General features: G+C 35.5%; 1 long non-coding RNA gene across 1 annotated transcript; it reads left to right on the top strand.

Moving 5' to 3' along the window:
* The first annotated feature begins 15,346 nt into the window (after positions 1-15,346).
* Positions 15,347-20,841, top strand: LOC308387407. The gene is made up of 3 exons (XR_013969942.1): positions 15,347-15,928; positions 16,169-16,294; positions 19,533-20,841. It is a non-coding gene; the product is annotated as an uncharacterized lncRNA (long non-coding RNA).
* Positions 20,842-21,388: the final 547 nt, after the last annotated feature.

Genomic DNA, 21,388 nt, shown 5'->3' with positions numbered 1-21,388 from the left:
TAATCATTGTCACATGCTGCAGTGCAACGTGTTTTTTGTATAGCAATCATTGCGACATTCCATGTCCCTATAAAAATATTTGCGATTTGGACCACATGGACCCTGACAGATCTACAAAGCACTGAAGACCTACATTCTCTTCTGTGACTGAAGCTTACAGGAGGGCTTGCAATTTTCATGTTGGGCCCAGCCTGGCCCAAAGACCTAAGGCCAGGCCACAGGCACCCTCAGCGGAGTAGAAGGAATTTTCTCATTTTACTCATTGTTGCTAAACACTACATAAAACCTATTATTTGTCCTGACAATTGCCCTAGTACTAGTGAATGGACTGATTTCTTAATACTCTTAACACAAAACAAAAGAGACCAGAAACACCCACATCTAAATGCTAAATTCAAAAGCCAGCCAGTAACCTTGTTAAACGTGGTAAATGACTTTTACATTTTTACATGAGGAGGAAATTGTGTTTATTTATTTATTTATTTTCTAAAAATAACCTTTATAAATTCCTATTCCCAATTCTATGTGTCTCCTCCCTTTGTCTCCCCAGTCTGTCTTGTTCCACCAAGCATGTCTTTCTCCCGGATTGTTAATGGATTATCCATTAACTATCAAACCAATTTATATCAACTACATGCATAACATGTACAGTAGTTGATATAATTTCCTTTTAGCATAGTACCTAAATGTTGCTTTACCCATGTTGGCTGAGTAAGACTAGACTTCATATTAATCAGTGTACTTAGCTAACACCTCTACTAATAGCCAAAATGCAGTTTATTGTTGTTGTCGCTGATGCTGTTAATGAGTAATGAGCGATTTTTAGTGTCTGCATCGATTTTATCATTAATCATAGTGCTAATGTACTAAAACAAAGCTTTGAAGGAAACTTGCTGTGGCTAATAAAAAAAATGGAGATGAAAGTGAAAAACGAGAAGGATAATTTTTAATGAAAGGGTTAAAAATCATGTTTATTTCTCATATATAGCCACTTGGAGCGGTGGCTCAAGAGTTGGGAGTTCGCCTTGTAATCGCAAGGTTGCCGGTTCGAGCCCCGGCTTGGACAGTCTCGGTCGTTGTGTCCTTGGGCAAGACACTTCACCCGTTGCCTACTGGTGGTGGTCAGAGGGCCTGGTGGCGCCAGTGACCGGCAGCCTCGCCTCTATCAGTGCGCCCCAGGGTGGCTGTGGCTACAATGTAGCTTGCCATCACCAGTGTGTGAATGTGTGTGTGAATGGGTGGATGACTGGATATGTAAAGCGCTTTGGGGTCCTTAGGGACGAGTAAAGCGCTATATAAATACAGGCCATATATTACTACCTATCATAAAGCCTGATCTTGTAATAATAAAACAAAGGCAGTTTTGTGAATTTACAGCCTGTTTCCCCTTTTATAATGGTGTTTTTTTCCTTTAGATACTAGACTTGTACATAGCACTGCTTCAAATCTAAAAGTCAGTATCGCTAATGCCTACCTTGACAGTCTAAATGAGTACATCTGAAAATGATGTCCAGCACATAAGGAACATACATGCTAAAAAGTATTCTATATAAGGGACTGTAACCACATCTCTTTCTCTTTCATCCTGTGTAGCGGTTCTGTTGTTTTTGTATCTATGTAGATAAAAATAAACACCGTCGTTTGTTACCGTTGTAGGACAGTAAGAATGGAACAAGTTGTGGCTTAAATAGATCCTATCATGCATTGTTTTTTCTACTGTCTACTTCCTGTTTGTTTGTTTTAGCAAACTTTGTTAATGTTGCTGAGTTCACATGCAGGACATGAACCCCCTCTTATACACCTAGAGCATAAGACAACTCTTACTGCACAACACACAGTTGATGCTTTGTTGTTATATTTAATATACTAATATGCAATCAAGCACAGACTCAGGGTAGCATGGTTTTGATCATCTTTTCTCTCCATACATTTTTCTTCTTCTAAGTTAATATTGGTTTCTGTCCCAATAATTTGTGTTAGTAAAACTATGTCCAGTTGGTTAGTGATCACCAATTTTTCTGTCTGTATCTGGAAGTCCCCAATCCCACAGGATCTTAGATGGGTATTCTCAACCACCCTAAGGGCGCATCCCATTTTGACCTTTGGTCTTCTAGGCCATACTCGCCATGGTATTTTTCCTGTATACCATGCCCGCCAGTTAGTTATGATGTTCCATGTATGCCATGCCTGCTACAATCTTGTATCCTGCTGTTATGTGCTGGATTGTTTCAGGGGCACCTTTGCATAGCCTGCACCTGGGGTCTTGTCTGTGTGGTAGACCCCAGACTGTATGGATCTTGTGCTTAGAAATGTTCCTGTACTACATTAGCCATGATCTTCTCTTTCAGGTCAGCTGATACTTTGATCAAGTAACACTCTCTTGTGAAGACAGGTAAAACTTTAAGTCTTGAGGTCCTATTTAGTTTTCAATTTTATTGAGGCATGGAAGATCCTGACTTTAAATGTGGTCACAAAATATTTAACCAAGAATTACAAATACTTATTACAAATAAGTAGTTATAACAGCTTACTTAACACACTTTCAACACAATCTCAATTAAACAAACAACTAGCTCATTTCATAATCTATATGTTTCTAAATGTATATCTAATTATGTTGCCATAATATCATTTACTTGATAGTGTGGACCAAGTATTACATCAACTACAAACAAGTCTTAAATTTTTTTTTTATTTTATTGTTAAATCATATTTTACAAACTAAACAAAGTTTTGTTAAAAATGCTTGTTCATCCAGTCATTCCCTTGTCTCTGTTTTGTAAATACATGCTAGCAACATTATGTCAAGTTGAATTCCCAGTAAAAACAAGAATGGACATGATCTTGTTTCAAAAATATCTTTGATAACCATATCAGGAATATCTTACTATCTGATTTGGATATCTGTGTTTTTCTCATTTGCTCATGGCTCAGAGTCCTTCGGCTATTTTTCTTTGCAGAAAGAATAAAAGAAAACATAAAGATGCTGTTGGAAAATAACTTTAATAATAATTTTGCAAAACTGATAATAAAGAGAGAGAACCATTTCACAAGGCTTTTGTAAAGTTGTGATACTATAAAATGATTACCCACTGTTTCTGAATACTACATGAATATTACAACAGCCCACTGTCACCATAATGACAGTAACACATTCAGGACTTTAGTAGAACTGCACGAAAATAGCTGCTTCCTCAATTATCTCTACACAAGACAGTGAGAAGACATATATACCACCCAGCTGTCAGTGGGAAATTCACTGTCCGTTCTAGCAACAAAAAGGACCTCGTACTTTAAATATGGTGAGTACCTTTTACAGTTTTGACTGTTCCAATTACAACATCAATTAACAAACAAACAAAATTCTAGTATTTCAAAAATGCTAATTATGGAGATAATCCACAAATTATGAATAACATTATCCATATTTCTATATTATTATTGCAAATATGAAAGTGGTTTTTTAGACAAAAGTAAACCTGAATCTGGTTGACTGAGTATTAGGGCCACATTAAGAAAAAAAAATGTATTGATCATTTTAAGAATAAAGTCGAAATGTCAAGAAAAAAGTCCAAGTAGTATATTGAGAAAAAAAAAGTTGAATTACTAAGGGGGAAAAGGGAAAACATATACAAATGTGGAAGAGTTGGCTGGAAAATGACCAAGGATGTATGTTATATCACAAGACACAATATATCGGCTGATCAATTTGTTACAAACTCAAACTCATCTACACAAGATGTTTTGTAGAGGTATGGCAGCTGTAGCAATTTGTCTTGAAAAACAACTGTTTTCTCCACATTTTGATTTTTTTCTTGCAATAGTATTTCGACTCTTTAATCAAAATAGAATTGCAACTTATTCTCAAAATTATCAGTAATATATATTTTTTAATGTGGTCCTAACGCTCATAGTTTGTCCGATATACATGTCACTATTGATAAGAGTTTGATTCTGCCATGACAGAAAATGATATTGACCAGCATGATCATTGCAGCTCTGACAACTGCTCCTCTGGCACAAGGTATGCTTCAACAATTACAAACTACTATGTCATTCATCTAAATTACTATAAACATTAAAAAAAGATACCAATATTTAATACAGTGCTGTATTATGTAACGCCAGATAACTATGTCTTTAATACTGATACTCACGCAGCATTGCCTCAGGCATTTAAAATATAACGAACGAATGAATGCAAAAATTAATACATACATAAATAAATAACTTTCATTTGCAGTTGCTGTTATTCATTTTTTAAAAGTTATCCAAAGTATCTGGTTTTCAATTTAGTGAATAGTTGCTGGTATTCATAAAGTATATCACAAGTAACTAAAAACAACAGTTTTCCCTTTTTGTATTTTTAGGTTTTTACTTTTCTTTAATATTTTTCTTTTTTCTCTCTATAGGGTTTTCAGAGTGTAATCTAACTCAGCCTAGATCCCATAAGTGTTTTGGAATATTGGGACAACCACTCAGTTTTTACTTACCTACTAGTCTAAACACAATGACCGGATTGAAGAAGAATACGGATATTATTTTAAGCTTAAAAAATTACTCCTTACTAAATATAAATGAAGAATACAAGAGTCGTTCTACATTCTTCACAAATGGAACATTTATGCTCAGCAGTGCAACAAAAAATGATTCTGGAGAGTACACGATGGAAAAACACTCATCTAATGGTTTGTCATTGCACAAAATAATTGTAGAATTGGACATACTAGGTAAGACAACAATTCCCATTTTCTTCATATAATATATGTGTAACAGCAATAATGCATATGATATAGATTTACTGTAAAGGAGAAAATAAACAAATTTCATTACAAATGTCTTGATGCATGCTCACCGTTTTCAGTGGGAGAAACATTTGAAAACGTTCCGTCCAGATGAACAGAATCAACCCTTTGGGGTACATTACAAATCCCCATTCGTTTTAAATGTTTCCTGCCTAGATTAAAAATGTTTGTTTTCAAGCAGTTTGTCTAAAAGTTAAAATTTGCCACCTGCATTTTCTTTAGTGAGTTTTCAAAGTCCCTGGAAGCAGAGTTTCTATAGTATTTTTATATCAATTATTTTGATGTAATACTACTCTTTATTTTTTTATACACTTAATAACTAGTTGCATAGATGACATATACAACTGCTGTGTTGCATCTTTTACTGTAGACAGCTCTTAAACATACTTTGTAAACTACAGTTATGCAGTACATTTATCAACTAATGTCTCTAAAGAAGTAATTTGTTTAATAGTTTCTAGTTCTTCTAGGCAACAGTTTCCAGTTGGCATCACATTTTTAAGTGACTATATATATTTTTTTCAGCCCCTGTGTCAGAACCAGCTATATCACAGACATGTTTGTCACCAGAACAGAAGACAGTGAGCTGCTTCTCTGAAGGAGATGAAGTAGAGTTCACCTTGTCGTTGCATGATAACTCATTGATACAGACCAGACCCAAGAAAACAGACAAACACAACGTTTTAAACATTACCATCAGCTTACATGGTCAGCTGATGGGAAACTTGACATGTATTGTTCAAAACAATGTCAGCAGAGAACAAAGAGTCATCCGCCTTAGAAGCTGTACAGGTAGAGTCATGACATTTTATTTTATCTGAATATCTTTTAAAATATATATTTTTTTGGTTTGTGTATTTTGTTGTAGCTATTTGGTATAAGTGTGTGCTTTGATTCATTTTACAGAAAAAAAGAAAGAAAATGATCTAGCTTGCATTTTTAGTTTATAGATGTTTACAGTATTATGCACCAAATTCTTTTTTTTTTTTTTTTTTTTGTTTATTTTAGTTTATTTTATTTTCACTTACTATGCACCAAATTCAAGTATGCATCTTGGGCTTGAGGTCGTGTAGCCCTCTAAATGAGAGTGCATTATCTCAGTTCCGTATTAATGTTGTTTTTTATATCTTCTAGATACAGTTTCTCACCTCTCTGTTGTGAATGTGGTTGTGGTGACAAGCATTTCCATTCTACTTCTGGTTTTGGCCCTATTTCTTGGTATGAAATGTTTCAATAAGACAACTAACCCCATCACCGTTAATGAAGGTAAAATATACATGTTCACTTAATGTTCTTGTCTTTATAAACTAGTATAAAAACCTGGACAGTTTTCTTGACATTTCTGAAAACAATAATAATTAATACAAATATTTGAAAAAAAAAAATAGAAATTGGAAAGTGTGCATTTATGTATTGGGAATATGTACCTTATTTTACCATTCTGTATAATGTAAAAAACAACAAAACAATATTATTATTCTTTAACTATGCATAGTTAAAATGTCTTTTTTTTTTTTTTTACTTCTTTCAGTTGATGCAGAAGAGGAGGTAGTCTACTCAGATGTCAGAGTTAAGCAACAAACAAAGAAAACAACAACCACTTCACATCAAAATGCAAATTAATTTTCTAATGAAACATGAGAAAATTAAATTACATATATTTTCTCTGTACATAGCAAATGCTTAAGGTTAAACCCTGGCTTCTCTCCTTTCCATGCAAAATATCACTGGGTGAAATGCTAACCCCAAGGTGCTCTGTGATGCATCGTAGTATGAATCTTGTGAATGGAAAGTGCTGTGTGTGAATGAGGCAACTTGTATAAAGTGATGTGATAGAGTAGAAAAGTGCTATATAAGAACCAGCACATTTACCTTGTTTTTGTTTGTTTGTTTTTGTTGTTGTTGTTTTTGTTTTTTTACTATTTTTCCCTATTTACAATAGAAATGTCTTTAACCCCCCCCCCCCCCCCCCCAAAAAAAAAAAAAACAAAAAAAAAACAATGTGTACACAGTAAAGTGAATAAATAAATAAATAACACAGGACATTTTTTCTGTTTTTGGTAACAAAAACTTTCTGCTTTATATTTATATATATACACAGGGGACGCAGTGTTAATGGAAGTTCATTCATTTACACCTTTCTACACATATATCCATGCATGTTTTTGCATTAACCAGGGTTTCTATAAATATAACAACAGAGGTTGTGCACACTGCACAAGCAAGATATGGCAGGAAACAAGTGACACTTGAATTCTGTGGTTACTGCAGAACGTGTTTCTGAACATGAAAGGATGGCACTGCAATGTGTTTTTTTAATTCAAAATTGAAATTTAAACACAAAATGATTATCGGTTGTTCCTGTCAGAGAACAGTGTATTTAAAACGAGATACAAAAGGCCAAGTCAGACAGAGAGCACCATGACTGCAACCCCCATATATGTCCTGTCTGCTCAAATCCAGATAAATGCAATCAAATCGATTCGCCAGCGTTTCATAATACAGATGAACAATGACTCAAAACATATAGTCAATGCAACCCAGGCCCTTATTAAAGCAACGAAGTAGAATATTCTTGTATAGCCAAGTCAGTCACCTGACCTTAACCCAGTTGAGCATACATGTCACTTGTTGATGATGAAACTTCAGAAAGAAAGGCCCACAAACAAACAGCAACTGAAAGCAGCTGCAGGAAAGACCAGGCAGAGCGTTAAAAACGAGGGAACCGAGCATCTGGTGACGTCCACGAGTTCAAGACTTCAGGCAGTCATTGCCAGCAAAGGGTTTTCAGCAAGTATTAGAAATTAACTTTTTTTTCAGTTACTTAATTTTTGCAGTTGCTTTTGAGGCCCTTTAGTTCCTCACATGTTTATACAATATTTTTATTGCATCTGTAATGAGAGCTTGAACTTTGTAAAAAAAAAAAAAAAAAAAAAAAAAAAGGAAGAAGAAAAAGTTAAAAGGTAAAATCTCTCTCTGATTGTGTAATAAAAGTATGAACATGTATCACACATTTGATTTCCATGTGTGACAACTGCAAGTGTCCAGAGTGAGGACAGACTGAGGGACCCACTGCTGCACATCATCTGTGAGGCTTTGCACCCCTGATGATCCACCAGGACAAACTCAGCAGTGTGTGAGGAAGAGGAGGAGGAAGAGCCAGCAGCAGCTGACAGATGGAGAGAATAGACAGACTGTTCCCTGTCTGTGAAGGACTGCTAGGAAAGTTTAACTGTCTGTGCTGAATCAGTCTTATTAGGTAATGTTCAAATAATTTTGTCGTCCCAGTGTTTTCAGTGTGGGACAAAGTACTCAGGGCCTTCAAGTTACACACTATGAAAGGCAGCAACAAGTTTAATATTCAGAAACCTAAAGTATGTACCAGCAGCAGAATGGAGCTAAAAATAAATGTTTGTTTCAGTTCTATGAAGCTTTGAGTATTTTGGATCAGTAGCACTGCTGTGTTTGTTGCATCATATTGCTGTAATTGTTTATATGCTTTATATATTCTGAGGTAAATTGATCTATAGTGTTACATCATATTCTATAAGGATGTTATGTGTTTGTATACTTTCTGCCCAGTTTGACCCATTTAGCAGAAGTCAGCCTGTTTAAGGCTCTGATATCTATTCTGTATGACTTAAAGCAGTTATGACATGGTCTGATTTTCTCACCCAATAAAGGAATATTTCATATATCAGTCTACTCTTCATTCTATCAGACAGTTATCACAGCTCGTACATTTGCTTTTTACACATATATGTAAGCATTGAGCCAAATTTAGTAATGCCAACATATTGAAGGAACATTTGTCTCATATATAATACATCTATATTATATATAGATACTTGAGTGTCTTTGAGTGAAGATTTAAGGTGATAGGACATATGAATAGTTGCAACTTGAATCTTTACTGAAGCTCAGTATTTGACACAGAGTTCACTCACATGAATTTCACTCACATGTGCTGTACCAGTGTACCTGCACATTTGATTTGAGAGTTCAAACTCACTGCTGTAATAACTAATAATGATTAATATAATAACTATAATATTGGTCATATCATATTTACACTGACTTTAGTCTCATGAACAACATTAACTATTTGTTATTTACTAGTACAGAAATGAAGCCCAACAATCATGTTTTACAGTCCTGTGGTCTCAGCCTCAGATACTTATTGAATCACACAAAGCCCATGTAGAAACAAACGAACAAAATATGTTCTCCTTCATTTCTGTCAACCACACGTTTCCCGCTATCATGGTTGCTAGGCAACCTGGGCAGCGAGACGGAGGCTAGACCGTCCCATTTCACAAGCCTCACACTTCCGGCCTTAGCGGTCTTTGAGTACGCGGCCCTTGAGGACCGTTGAGGCTGCGTACTTTAAGGCTGCAGACCCTGAATTGGGATACAGCCAATGAGACAATATTGATGGAGAAGTATAGAGATGGCCAGAAGGAGGTGCACTGCACCTTGGTGGATCAAGAGAAAACAGGGCACTGTATGAGGAAGAAGAGTGCCCAAGAACTACATGAGGGTGGTGCAGGACATGTACGAAGACAGTGAGACAGTAGTGCAGTGTGAGGAAGGAGGTCAAAGTGGGGGTGGGATTACATGAGGGATCTCTCTGAGCCTCTGAGGTGGAGGTATGCATCACTTATACTGTCATCAGGGTCTTTGGGATGCCATCTAACATCAGGGTTAAATAGATCCAACTCATAAAAAAGTTGATGCAACACTTTTGTTAAATCCCTTGAGTTTAAATCTAGACTTCAGTCATATTTTGATTGTTTTGTTAGAATCCATTGTGGTGGTGCACACAGCACAAACTGTTTGTCCAAAAGATTTTGAATCTGACAGTATCTTAACATTATTGTTACAAGTCTTTCATATATAATTGTAAAATCTTTTGACTACCTAAAAAAATCAATTTCTGTTTCTATGTCTTTCAGATGATGCTGAAGATGACATCATCTACTCAGATGTTAAAGTGAAACAGCGTACAAGAAAAGCAACACCACGTTCAAATCAAGATGCAAGTTAGCTTGTCCCTAATGCATTCTGACCTAGCACCAGTCTTAAACCTGTTCATGCCAAGTTAGCAGTTTCAGTTAGAAGCTCTCACCAACATCTTACATATAACACTGGAGATTTAAAAAGCTGTGGTCATTAGTGTTTGTGCTTTTCTTGTGCTGTGCTTTGTATATATAGCAGATAACAGCAAAGGTGAGCTGTGCCTCTCTAAGACAACAGCTGAGTCAAGCATCAACCATCATCTCATAGCTTGAGCATTTAAGCTAATATTCACTGTGTCTGTCATGACCGTAAAACAATGAAACCATGTGATACTAACTTAGTTGCACACGGTGAGAAAGTGCATACTATACATGTGTCTTGCATAACACTGGCTTGTTTTTTTTACTATTAAGAATCACAGCAGATGACAAAATGTCCACTTATTATATCTAACAATACAAAAAACATGAAAGATTTAAATAGTTGTAGTTGTGCTTCTATTACAGTTTGTTATTTAAGTCATGTATTTTCAGTGCATACAGCTTTTTGCTTGCAGCTTAGAGTCTCAGTATTGTATGTATCAGCCTGCAACTTGTGAATAAGAATGATTGTTTTCCTTTACTTATATTAGCTTCTGATTAGTGGTTCTGTCATATTCTGGAACAATCTGTAAACTTTAGTAGTAAATGTAAAAACAGTTTGAGAAGTTTGAGCTGCAAGAAATGCAGGGATCAGCACTCAACTCATGAATCCAGTGTTATGTACAAATAACTGGAAGCAATAAAATAAAATGGAAATTAATAATTTACTAGCTGACATGACATCAAAGCACTGAAAACACATGAAAACTCCTCAGTTACAGCTTCTTTCAACAGACTGTCTGTTAATATTAACCCTGGGATGAAGCATTACAGGCTCACCACCAGGTGGCGCCAGTACCAGTGACTTTAGCCACCAGCTGCCTAGTATGCACCAAGTGCTAGTTGCATACATACAAAGCAGACTTACATGGAGAGACTACACATGTATGCTGTAAGTACATGTTTATGTCATTTTTTAGTCTAAGTATAGTGTAGCTTTGTAAAAACTGGACTCTTATTGTTAATGCAACAACTGCTAGCTCAGTTTATGCTTCAGCTATCAAACACATATACAAAGTGACAGAAATGAGCTAACTGGTAGGTTCAGCACCTATCTAGCAGCCAGCGTGATGCACCTGAAACTGATAGTAAAACATTAAAGCAGTGTGTTGCAGATAATTTGATTCTATCCGTGTAAGACAGACAGAAAAAAATAGACTTTTTAACTAGTTTTTTTTTTTTTTTTAACTCAATCTTGTAGAGTGAGAGGATGGCTGAGGAATGGAGAATTGCACTGGTACCGTCTTTTAATAAATCTAGTAACGTACAGAAGGATGAAGTGGATGAGCCATACCATGATGATAAAGGAAAGTTTTGAAGCTAGGTTAATAAGAGAGAAAATGATGAGTGAGCAACAGTTAAGCGCAATGCCAAGAAAGAGCACTACAGATACAGTTTGCATTCAGGGAGTTGATGTAAAAGTATAGAGACGATCGGAAGGAGCTTCACTGTGTCTTTGTGAAGTAATTTCCCAAAAAGTATAAACAACTCTAACTACACTAATATTATTCTATTACTTTTATACCCGCTCATTTAACTAACCTTAATATATTATAATCAGATCTCTCTCCTTGTAGTTTATATGATATTGTACCCCTCTCTTTCTCACTCTGTGTGGGTGTGCTAGTAGATTTTCTTTGTATCTTTAAATATAAACTTCAATCAGTCAGTGCATCTGCAACAAATATAAAATAGAAAGAGCTGTGGTTTTAACCTAACATAGTTTTAGCATCCCACATTAGGGTGTCAACCGATACTTGCTGTAGACCATGTTGATGAGTTCAAATTGCAGGACGTGAGAATAAAATCCCTTTAAAGGCATATAGTGCTTCATTGGTATGTTTACAGAGATTCAGAGAAGCATGCGGTATCACAGTCTGTCTAATGAGAATATAATATGGGATTATCTGGGACATATTCCATGATTTTCCATGATTTAAATGAACCCTCAATGCTGTCTTTTTGCATATATTTTAAAGCACACCTTAAAGCATTCTCTTCTGTTACCAACAGTTTAACCTTGAGATGATTTTCTGGGCTACAGTTAAAGTTACTCTTTTTAAATTCCATCCATATAGCAGCTCAAAAATGCTTGATATTAAGAACATGAGAAATAAAATGTCTGAATATCATCAAAAGTAATACTCTAATTTGTCTAATTACTATATTGACATGTTTGCATAATTAAAGACAAGTATGATGAGACACTAAATGCTTGACTAACATGACTTTAAATACATGCTTACTCATTTCTGTCCAAACCACAAGACAAGCACAGCAGCCCAAAGCCCGTCATGCCTGCCGCCACAGAGAAGAACTCCAGGTGCTGGTAAGTAATGCTAAACTTAATTCTCATCGGTGAAATTACTGTACTATAAAAACAATTTTAAAAAGATTTCAAAGATCCATTGATTATGATTGTAAAAAATACTAGATAATAGAAGAAGAAATGTTACGAAACCCTTTTGATTGGTCACCATAGCTTTGGTGTCCACAGTTCAAACAATATGTCATAAATCTGTTGACCAGAACTACAAAATTTAAGCTTAAAGTAGCGATTTGAAAACAGACTAAGATTTTAAAAGTAGTAATATTTTGTTTGATAGGATAGCCCTAATATGGTGTTCAAAAAAAGAAATGTGGCCTCAACCAGCGAGCACAGAAAAAAACCAAAGTAAAGAATAAAAATGTTTTTCTAAGCTAGATATTTATAATTATCAGCCATATAACAATTAATATAACAATTATATTTGTTGACTTATTAAAATAATAGGAAGTTTTATACTGTGGGTGTCTGACATACAGGTACAACCCACACATATGCACACAGAACTTTAACTAAACGTTGTACTGTTGTACCGCTGGGTATTTACAGTTAGCACTTGATTCTAAACATGTCATGTTGTTCTTATCCTTCTGTTTTGTAACTACATATTTGCTAAATTACTTTATGTTGTGGAAATGTTTCAGGAAGATCTTTGATGAACATGTCAACTATATCTTATAATCTAATTTGGATATTTGCATTTTTAATCATCCAGTTCTCATCATCATGTTCATGTGCATTCTTGTCTTGGTACATGCAAATAAAAAGTGCACAAACAAAAGCAAGAAGCAGCATTGTTGATTAATGTCAGAGAGTGACTCCTGTTAATTCATTGTGGGCTAACATGAACACCCATTGAATCTGACATAAAGCTTGGTAACTGCTCTCACGGGATTAGCTGTAGCACAGGTCATCTCCTAATTGGAACATTGGTGAATGCTCCAGTCTGCAGAGTATCCTTGGACAAGATACCGAACCCCAAGTTTCTCCCAGTGTGTTTGTCAGAGTTGGAATGTGTGTGCAACTGTAAGATAGTAAGATCAAAAAATTGTGTGTGTATGAAACATGTTGTAAAGTTCTTTGAGTGCTCAAGTGGAAAAGTGCTATATAAAAACAAGTTTATTTAATATTTACGTTGAGTCTAATGCTCTGGTTGTGCTGAAGGCAAATAATGTCTTCCTCGATTTTCTTCATGAAAGGGAAAAAAGACCAGAAATATACCATCCAGGTGCCAGTGGTGAATTCACATGCCAAAGAGTAAGAAGTGATCTTCTTTTAAATGTGGTGAGTGACTGTTGTTATGGCGACATTAGTTAAAAAGCATGCAAATGTCTAGTATGTCAATAGTTGTTACATTATTTTCCAAAGTAAGAATAGTTTCTATTTATCCATTATGTAGATAATTCACACATTTGATAGTACACTACACATGCAAAATAATCTGATTCTGTCCAAACAGAAGATGATTTTGATCTACATCATCATCGCAACTCCAGCAATGACCGCTGTGGCACAAGGTACACTTCAACTATTAAACAGTACATAGAAGAACAAAACAAATCTACAATGTTAAGTCATTATTAACCTCCTAAGAACTCTTTCATGGCATGCATTTTTAATTTCTCTTTGCTATTTGGGCTGATTGGGACCCGATGAATGTAAAAACAAAGAATTACCAGATTTTTATTTTTTACCTGATTTTTTTTTTTTTGAGAAAAATGAGATCCACAGATGAGGACATTCGTTTTAAATTTTAATAGTTCAGTGGCAGTCTAATGTCCTCGTAAGTGGATATCAGGCCTTGTAGAGTAAAATTCAGCATTTTGGTCTAGACAACCCAAATGTTGAATGATGTCCACATATGTCCTACGAGGTTAAAGCATTTAAATGTTTTGTCTGATGAGAGAACATTTCTCTTTGATATAGTGCTGTACAACAGTACATCAGACAACAGTGTCATTAATACTATTGCTCAAATTCCATACACATGGATTTTGTCAGTAACTATTAATCGGTTACATAGATACAAAGTTTATGGATTTCTGTTTAGTACAATTACATGATAGTTATTAATTTCCCTCTTTGTATACATTTGTTTATTCATTTTCTTACCAGGGTCTTCAGAATGCAATCTAACTGAACCTGGACCCCAGACGTGTTTTGGAGTTTTAGGAGAACCACTCGTTTTTTACATACCTACTAAACCACATATGAAGACAAGCTTGAAAAAGAGTACAGAAAAAATTTTAACCTTAATAAATGATACATTAATTAGTCTCAATGAAAAATACAAGAATCGTACTACAGTCTCCACAAATGGAACATTGAAGCTCAACAAAGCAACAAAACATGACTCTGGAGAGTACAGCATGGAAACACACAGTTCTACTGACGGTGTGTTATTGCACACAGTTAACATCCATCTACATATACTCGGTAAGACCAACAACTTATTGACTTATTGAATAACATCTGTGTAATAACAATGTACATGTCAAAATGTGGTTTAGAGCTAAAACCAGAAATTTAAAAAGCAGGTAGTTACATGAACAGTTTATAGATTGCATTTATCGTTGTTCTTATTGCTGGTTATATATTAGTAAGTGAGTTATAAAATTATCATTCATTTTATGCACACATTTTATATAAGTAAGCTATGAGTAAGCACTTACATAAAGCCTGTATTGATATGTATTTACACTCCTTAGAGTAGCAGTGAATGTCATATTGCAGTTGATACTGTGTCTATATGTGACTATGCGTTTGTTTTTTTCAGCTCCTGTGTCAGAACCAGCTGTTATGCAGATGTGTTTGTCACCAAACCAGATGACAGTCAGCTGTTTCTCTGAAGGAGAGGAAGTAGAGCTCATTTTGTCTTTGGATGATAAGTTGTTGATACAGACTACAGTCAACGGTACAGAAAACAACAGCGTTTCAAATGTTACCATTAACTTACCTGGTCAACTGATGGAAAACCTGACATGTGTTGCTCAAAACAATGTCAGCAGAAAACAAAATATCACCCACCTTACAAGCTGTACAGGTAATGTAAAATATATGTAATAGAAATGAACATGTTAAATGTGTTGTAAAGCTAAAATATATCTTTGGATAATCAAAGACATAAATAACCTGTAACATTTTTCAAAAGTAGCATAGATCTGTTTTTAAAAGTTATCTATGCTGACAAAGTCTCTCAAAGATAATTATTTTTTTTTGCAAAATTCAGTTTTGTAAAAACTAGAATAACTTACCAGGTACCACTAAAAACAGAGTTTCTGAAGACATATATGATAGTTTGCAGAGCTGGCAGTGGATGTTAAATTGCAATTCGTACTGCATACATATGTGACCACATGTTTGTCTTTCAGCTCCTGTGTCAAAACCAGCTGTATCTCAGGTGTGTTCGTCGCCAGAACAAAGGAAAGTCAGCTGCTCCTCTGAAGGAGATGACGTAGAGTTCATCTTCTTATTAGATGATAACTTGTTGATAAAAACCCAACCCAACATTTCAGAAAACCACAACATTTCAAATGTTACCATCAGCTTACATGGTCAACTGCTGGGAAAGCTAATGTGTATTGTCCAGAACAATATAAGCAGACAACAAACCATCATCCACCTTATAAGATGTACAGGTAATATAAAAAAATGTTCTACTTAGATATTCATTTATTTTATATTTTTAATTATTTTGTTTAGTTTATGTATTCATAGGCATTGTTCTAATTAAGTTATTTATTTGAGTTAAAAAAAACCAATCTTATATGTCTATAGACCAATTACCTTATAGATACTGAAGCATAAATTGCAAGTGACTTGAGGCCATTATATCCCCATTATCTCAGTACATTCTTCTTAATGTATTCAATTTCTAGGTAATATTTCTGACCACTGTGTCGTGACTGTGGCTGTGGTAGGAAGCATTGCCATTCTACTCATTCTGGCTGTGTTTCTTGGTGTCCGGAAATTCCAAAAGACTGGCACTATGACTGTTAATGAAGGTAATATTTTAAATTAACTATATTGCTGCTATCAATTTTATCTCAGTGAGTACCACACATGAATGTATGTCAAATTGTTATAAAACCTTTACAGTAAGCGCCATTATTTGTATTGCTTCTGTACAGGACCACAAGGGATTTTAGTAAAATTTTAGTAAAATAATCAATATGTGATTGAAATGCTGATTTTCACCTTTAATTCAATGAGTTTTACAAAACTTTTTATTAAATGTTTAGTAATTACAGTCATTTTCTCCTCAGCTGTAAAAGGCTGATGGGTTATTGTTGTCATCCTGACAAGCAGTGGGCAGGTGGGTTTATCATTGTGATAACTCGAGAATAAAGCAATTGATATCTTTCGTGTATCTACAAAAAAAATCATAACTTTTGAGAACAAAGTGACGTGTTTGGAAAGTTAGAACATAGGTCTATCTACCTTGACGCTGAGGGTACCACTGGCCAGTGGAGGTTTTTTTTTTTTCCAGTCTCTCGTTTTCAGAGAACCAAAATTTACTAGAAAACTAAAATGATTTAAAGTGTAAGGATCAGTTTTATACTTCAGTCTTGCAGTAAGACTGCCTTCAACCCATGGCCTTTAGCTTAGCTCAGGAAAAGTGCATAGAGAGCTTCATGGAATGGGTTTCCAAGCCCCAGTGCAAAGTGTTGATGCAAAGTGTTGCAAGCAGTTGTGTAAAGCACACCACCATTGAACTCTAGAGCAGGGACGTGTTCTTTGGAGTGACACATCACAGATGGGATCAAGGTGGGGGTCAGAGAATATCTCTTGGATAGAAGAAGAATGGTATATTTGAGATGGCAACTGCAGCTCAACCTTGTACATTTTTAAGAATGTACAAAGTTGTTTGGCCACTCCTAAATGTTTTGCCATCTCTCTGGTTTATTTCTGTGCTTTTTCCACAGAATGATGGCCTCCTTTACTTATACTGACATCTACTTGAGCATTATATTTAAAATTACATCAAAAAGCTATAAAATACAAATTTAGAGCTTTGTTATGACTTTAGATATGATGTCTGCTTCATTTTTCCAGAAATAAAATAGAAACAGAACTTGGTCATGATGCTACTTTTCCATCTATTGTGTAATTCATTGATTAGAGGCTTTGTAATTAATCTTGATTAATCGCATTTAATTGCACAAGAAAATTTGCCCCAAGGCGGCATACTTTTTCATTTAAAGGGGTTTTATTAGGTGACCAAATCAAATAATAGACATGGACATTAACATTGTAAACTCCACCTCTTTTAATTTCTGGAAAGAAAAAATAGGGTTTAAACTGCATTTAAATTCAAAACAGAGAAACAAAAAATAATATCCCTGGCCAAAATTGGGCAGACTTAAAAAGAAAGTGCTATTTTAAGTCCTTTACATACATTTTCAAAGTGGTATTGTCTTTAAATAATAATAATAATAAAAATTTCAAGATAAAGTGCAGTTTTTCTTCTTAAAAAAATAAGGTAGAAACGTGTGACCTGCAAGTGAGAACAGTCTCTCACATGGGACAGAAGTGGCAGGATACTTGTGGGCCAGGACAGACAGCTGTGGGTGGGTCCCTGCTTGACTGACCACCACTGCAGCAGGCAGTCTTTCTGTCGCTGATGGTGGATTCTGCTCTGTACAGACTCAGGGCCCTGTTACTCAGGGCTTCTTCATCTGAATCAGAGTCTAAAGACAATGAAGAGAGGAGGAGGCACTTTGTCTTTGCTGGCTCCTTTGTGGTGGCATCTTTACACTATTCCTGCAGCAGGGCCTCAAGGCTGGTTCAAACCTCTTCTCACTCTCCCCTCGCAACACACTTGAAATCCTTAAAGCGTGGGTCAAAAACAGTAGCTATCTTGAGCCACTGATGGTTGAGTGTAGCTACACGTTGGGATAGGTCCTTTGTGAAGGCAGTCTTAAATTTCACCATGTAGTTTGAGTCATAATTGGAGACCTCCACGGTGTGATGCAGGTGGCAGAAAGCAGGTAAAACCACTGAACATGAGACATATGTCTCACCTCCAAGAAGCTCAGTCACAAATCTGTAGTAGACAGCTCAAGAAAATAATTATTAATCTACACAATAACTGTTAACTATGGATCTTTTTGAAGAAACAGTAACAATAAGTTAAATAGTTTTATTTACCTGCATGGCTCAAGGACTGTGGTTTACCAGCTCTGATGGAGTTAAAATCACTAGCTTGTGCTTTTGTTTGTCCAAAGCAGCAAAAACAGCCTCTTGATTTTTTAGTAGACAAGAAACCATATCCACTGTTGAATTCCACCGTGTGGAAACATCCTGTATAAGTGGCTCTTTCTGTTGCCCCAGTCTTGTTTGCTCCTGGTGTAGTTCTTCCACATTAGCAGGGCTGTCTGTAATGCATCTAATTTTGTTTGATTTTCAGTGTCATGAAGCTGTTGAATTTTACTTGAAATAGTCTTCAAGTAAAAGTAGCTGGAAAGTTAGATCACCTGATGCTAACTGTAGCAAATTTTCTAACCCCCTATCTTCTACCACTGATAGTGGTCTACAGTCCAGAGCAAGCCATTTTGCGAGAGAACTTGTAAGTTTGTCTGATGTTGACTTGCTAATTTTGGTCCTGAAGCCAGTCATTTCATCAAGTTAAGGTTAAATTGTTGATACTCAAACTGACACTGCTGGAGCTAGCAGCTCCCACAGTTTCTGTGCTCGCTGCAACATATTTTGCATTTAGATGGTACCATAAGGTTTTTGCACAGTTTGCACAAAACCACGCTTTTTTCAAGGCTTCTGTCAGGTAGTCTTTTGAAATGAAATTTGCCTCCGATCAGTCCTAGCAACATGCTTTCTTCTGATTCCTCGTAGCTCTGATGTGTGTATCAGTGTAATTGGTATACCAGGAAATCCAACATTAACAAAAGTTCCTCTTTGCTTGAAATGCAAAGTGTGAATAAATACGTTTTCCCCCTTTTTTTTCTAATTAATTAATCACAATTATCGCGTTAAATTGCCACCCCTAATAATTATCCAATTTTGGGCCTAATGCCTTAAATTAAAGGTAATTAAAACTAAATGCTTTATTTCAATCACAGTTTTTTGTTTGATTTAAAATCCACTGTGGTAATGTACAGAGCCAAAGCTACAAATATTGTGTCATGGTGAATGTTTGTGAAAACTTTCTTGCTACAGGTTTTTGATGTACAATATTAATCTCCTTTGATTACACAAGACACAGATTTCTCTTTCTACTTCTTTCAGATGATGCTGAAGAGGATGTTGTCTACTCAGATGTTAGACTGAAGCAGGATGGAAGAGAAACAAGAGAAACACCACCTATTTCAAATCAAGATGAAAGTTAACGTTGACTTTTGGTCAAGTAGCTAATAAAACTATGCCAGTTTAGCAGTTCCAGCTGTGCAGTTAATGTAAAGGGAAACATATTTTACAAGTACTCACTGGATTACTTTAATTTTGAAGAAAACATAAAGGGATAAAAAAGGAATTTAGAAGGCATTTAATATAATGAGATATTAAATTAAATTAAATTAAATACTTAATACTTAATATTCGAACTACATTTTATTTAACATAATTTAAATAAACTACAACAACCCTGTAAAAGTTCCAACCAACATTTTACATTTAGCCTTGGAGATTGAATAAAAGGCTTTGGTCAGTGATGGTGCTTTCCTTGTGTTGTGTTCAGCAGACGTGGGCTGTGCCTTTTGTTTGAGATAAAAACACAGTGAAGCATCATGGTTACTTTTTTCTGTGTTGTCATGACATTAAAACCACAAACTATATCCTGTATTCACTGAGCTGCTAAACCTCTAAACCATGTGACATTACCTAAACTGCACAGACGTCATCGAGAAAGGAAAACTGTATAATGCATAAAACACTGGCTTGTTTGTTCACAGCTGTTAATCAGAGACTTAAGAGATCTAAGATCATGAAAAGAAGCTTTAAATTTTTTTGAAGACGTTTTACCTCTCATCAGGTGGAAAGTCCCAGTTATCTAACCCTTAGGAGGTGATCATTGACCCACTATTAATCATCTGCGACATGACATTAGCCATAGTGTGTAAAAAGGCGTGGGCCATTACCATCAGAGGTTTTGGATGAAACCACTGTAAGACCTTTACCCTATCATGTGACCTATTGAGGGATCTCAGGACTGCATTGTGGGTAGCTGACAGTTGGTGTCATAAGCTGCTCGCTCTGTTCAAAGGTGGTCGTTCACAGTGGACATAGATGGTCTCTTTTGCTCCTCTTTCAAACCAACCATCTGTCTTTTCAGTCCAAAATATGAACATTGGTATCCCTGAAAGAGTGACTTTGTCCTTTAGGTGCAGAGGTACAGCTGAGTCTTGACCTGTCGTGGTGGCTCCTCTATGTTGTGTCACGTATTTGTCGAGTGGCTATGCGGCTTCTCCAATGTAGAGTTCTCTGTACTGCACAGCATATGCTTTGTTGCTCGGCTTGTGTTTTGGATGACTGAGAACCAACAGAGACATCAAGCAATACAAAAACATGAAGGGCACAAACTCCCCTGCAGGCAGTTCTTCTAAGCAGTATTTTAATATAGTTTCAGTATATTGTGTAAGGTGACATAAATCCATCAATAATTTATGTTATATGCTTGACATGTATGAAAAAGTCAGTAAATGGACTTTGTGAGACAAGTATAACAATGTGTGTTTGGTCGGCAACCTGGTGATGCAATTAAAATTCATTGTCTTTTCAAATGCAATGATAATAAATGCTTTGAAGCTTGTTGACCAACATTTAGATTTCCAGTAATATTTGTCAGGTTTTGTGATCCCATGCCAATTTTTAACTACAATAAAATCTGTGCTCTCCTCATGTTTTACATAAATCTGTCTCAAAGTGTTACATTTATTCTCTGTATGTATCTCAATCATACAAACCATTACGTTTAAGTCAAGCATAATGTAGAAAGGGACAACGCTATAATAACCCTTACATTAAACAAGAATCGGTGTTTTCCTTTACATGTATTATTTGGTGATTAGTGATAATTCTTGTGATGATCTAGTAAAAGCTGTAACCTTTAGTAGTAAATGTAAAAACGCATAGTATCAGCACTCATC

The sequence above is a fragment of the Rhamphochromis sp. 'chilingali' genome, assembly GCF_963969265.1.
Source record: "Rhamphochromis sp. 'chilingali' genome assembly, chromosome: 19".
Taxonomy (NCBI): Eukaryota; Metazoa; Chordata; class Actinopteri; order Cichliformes; family Cichlidae; genus Rhamphochromis; species Rhamphochromis sp. 'chilingali'.
This window is presented reverse-complemented; position numbering and strand designations above follow the sequence as displayed.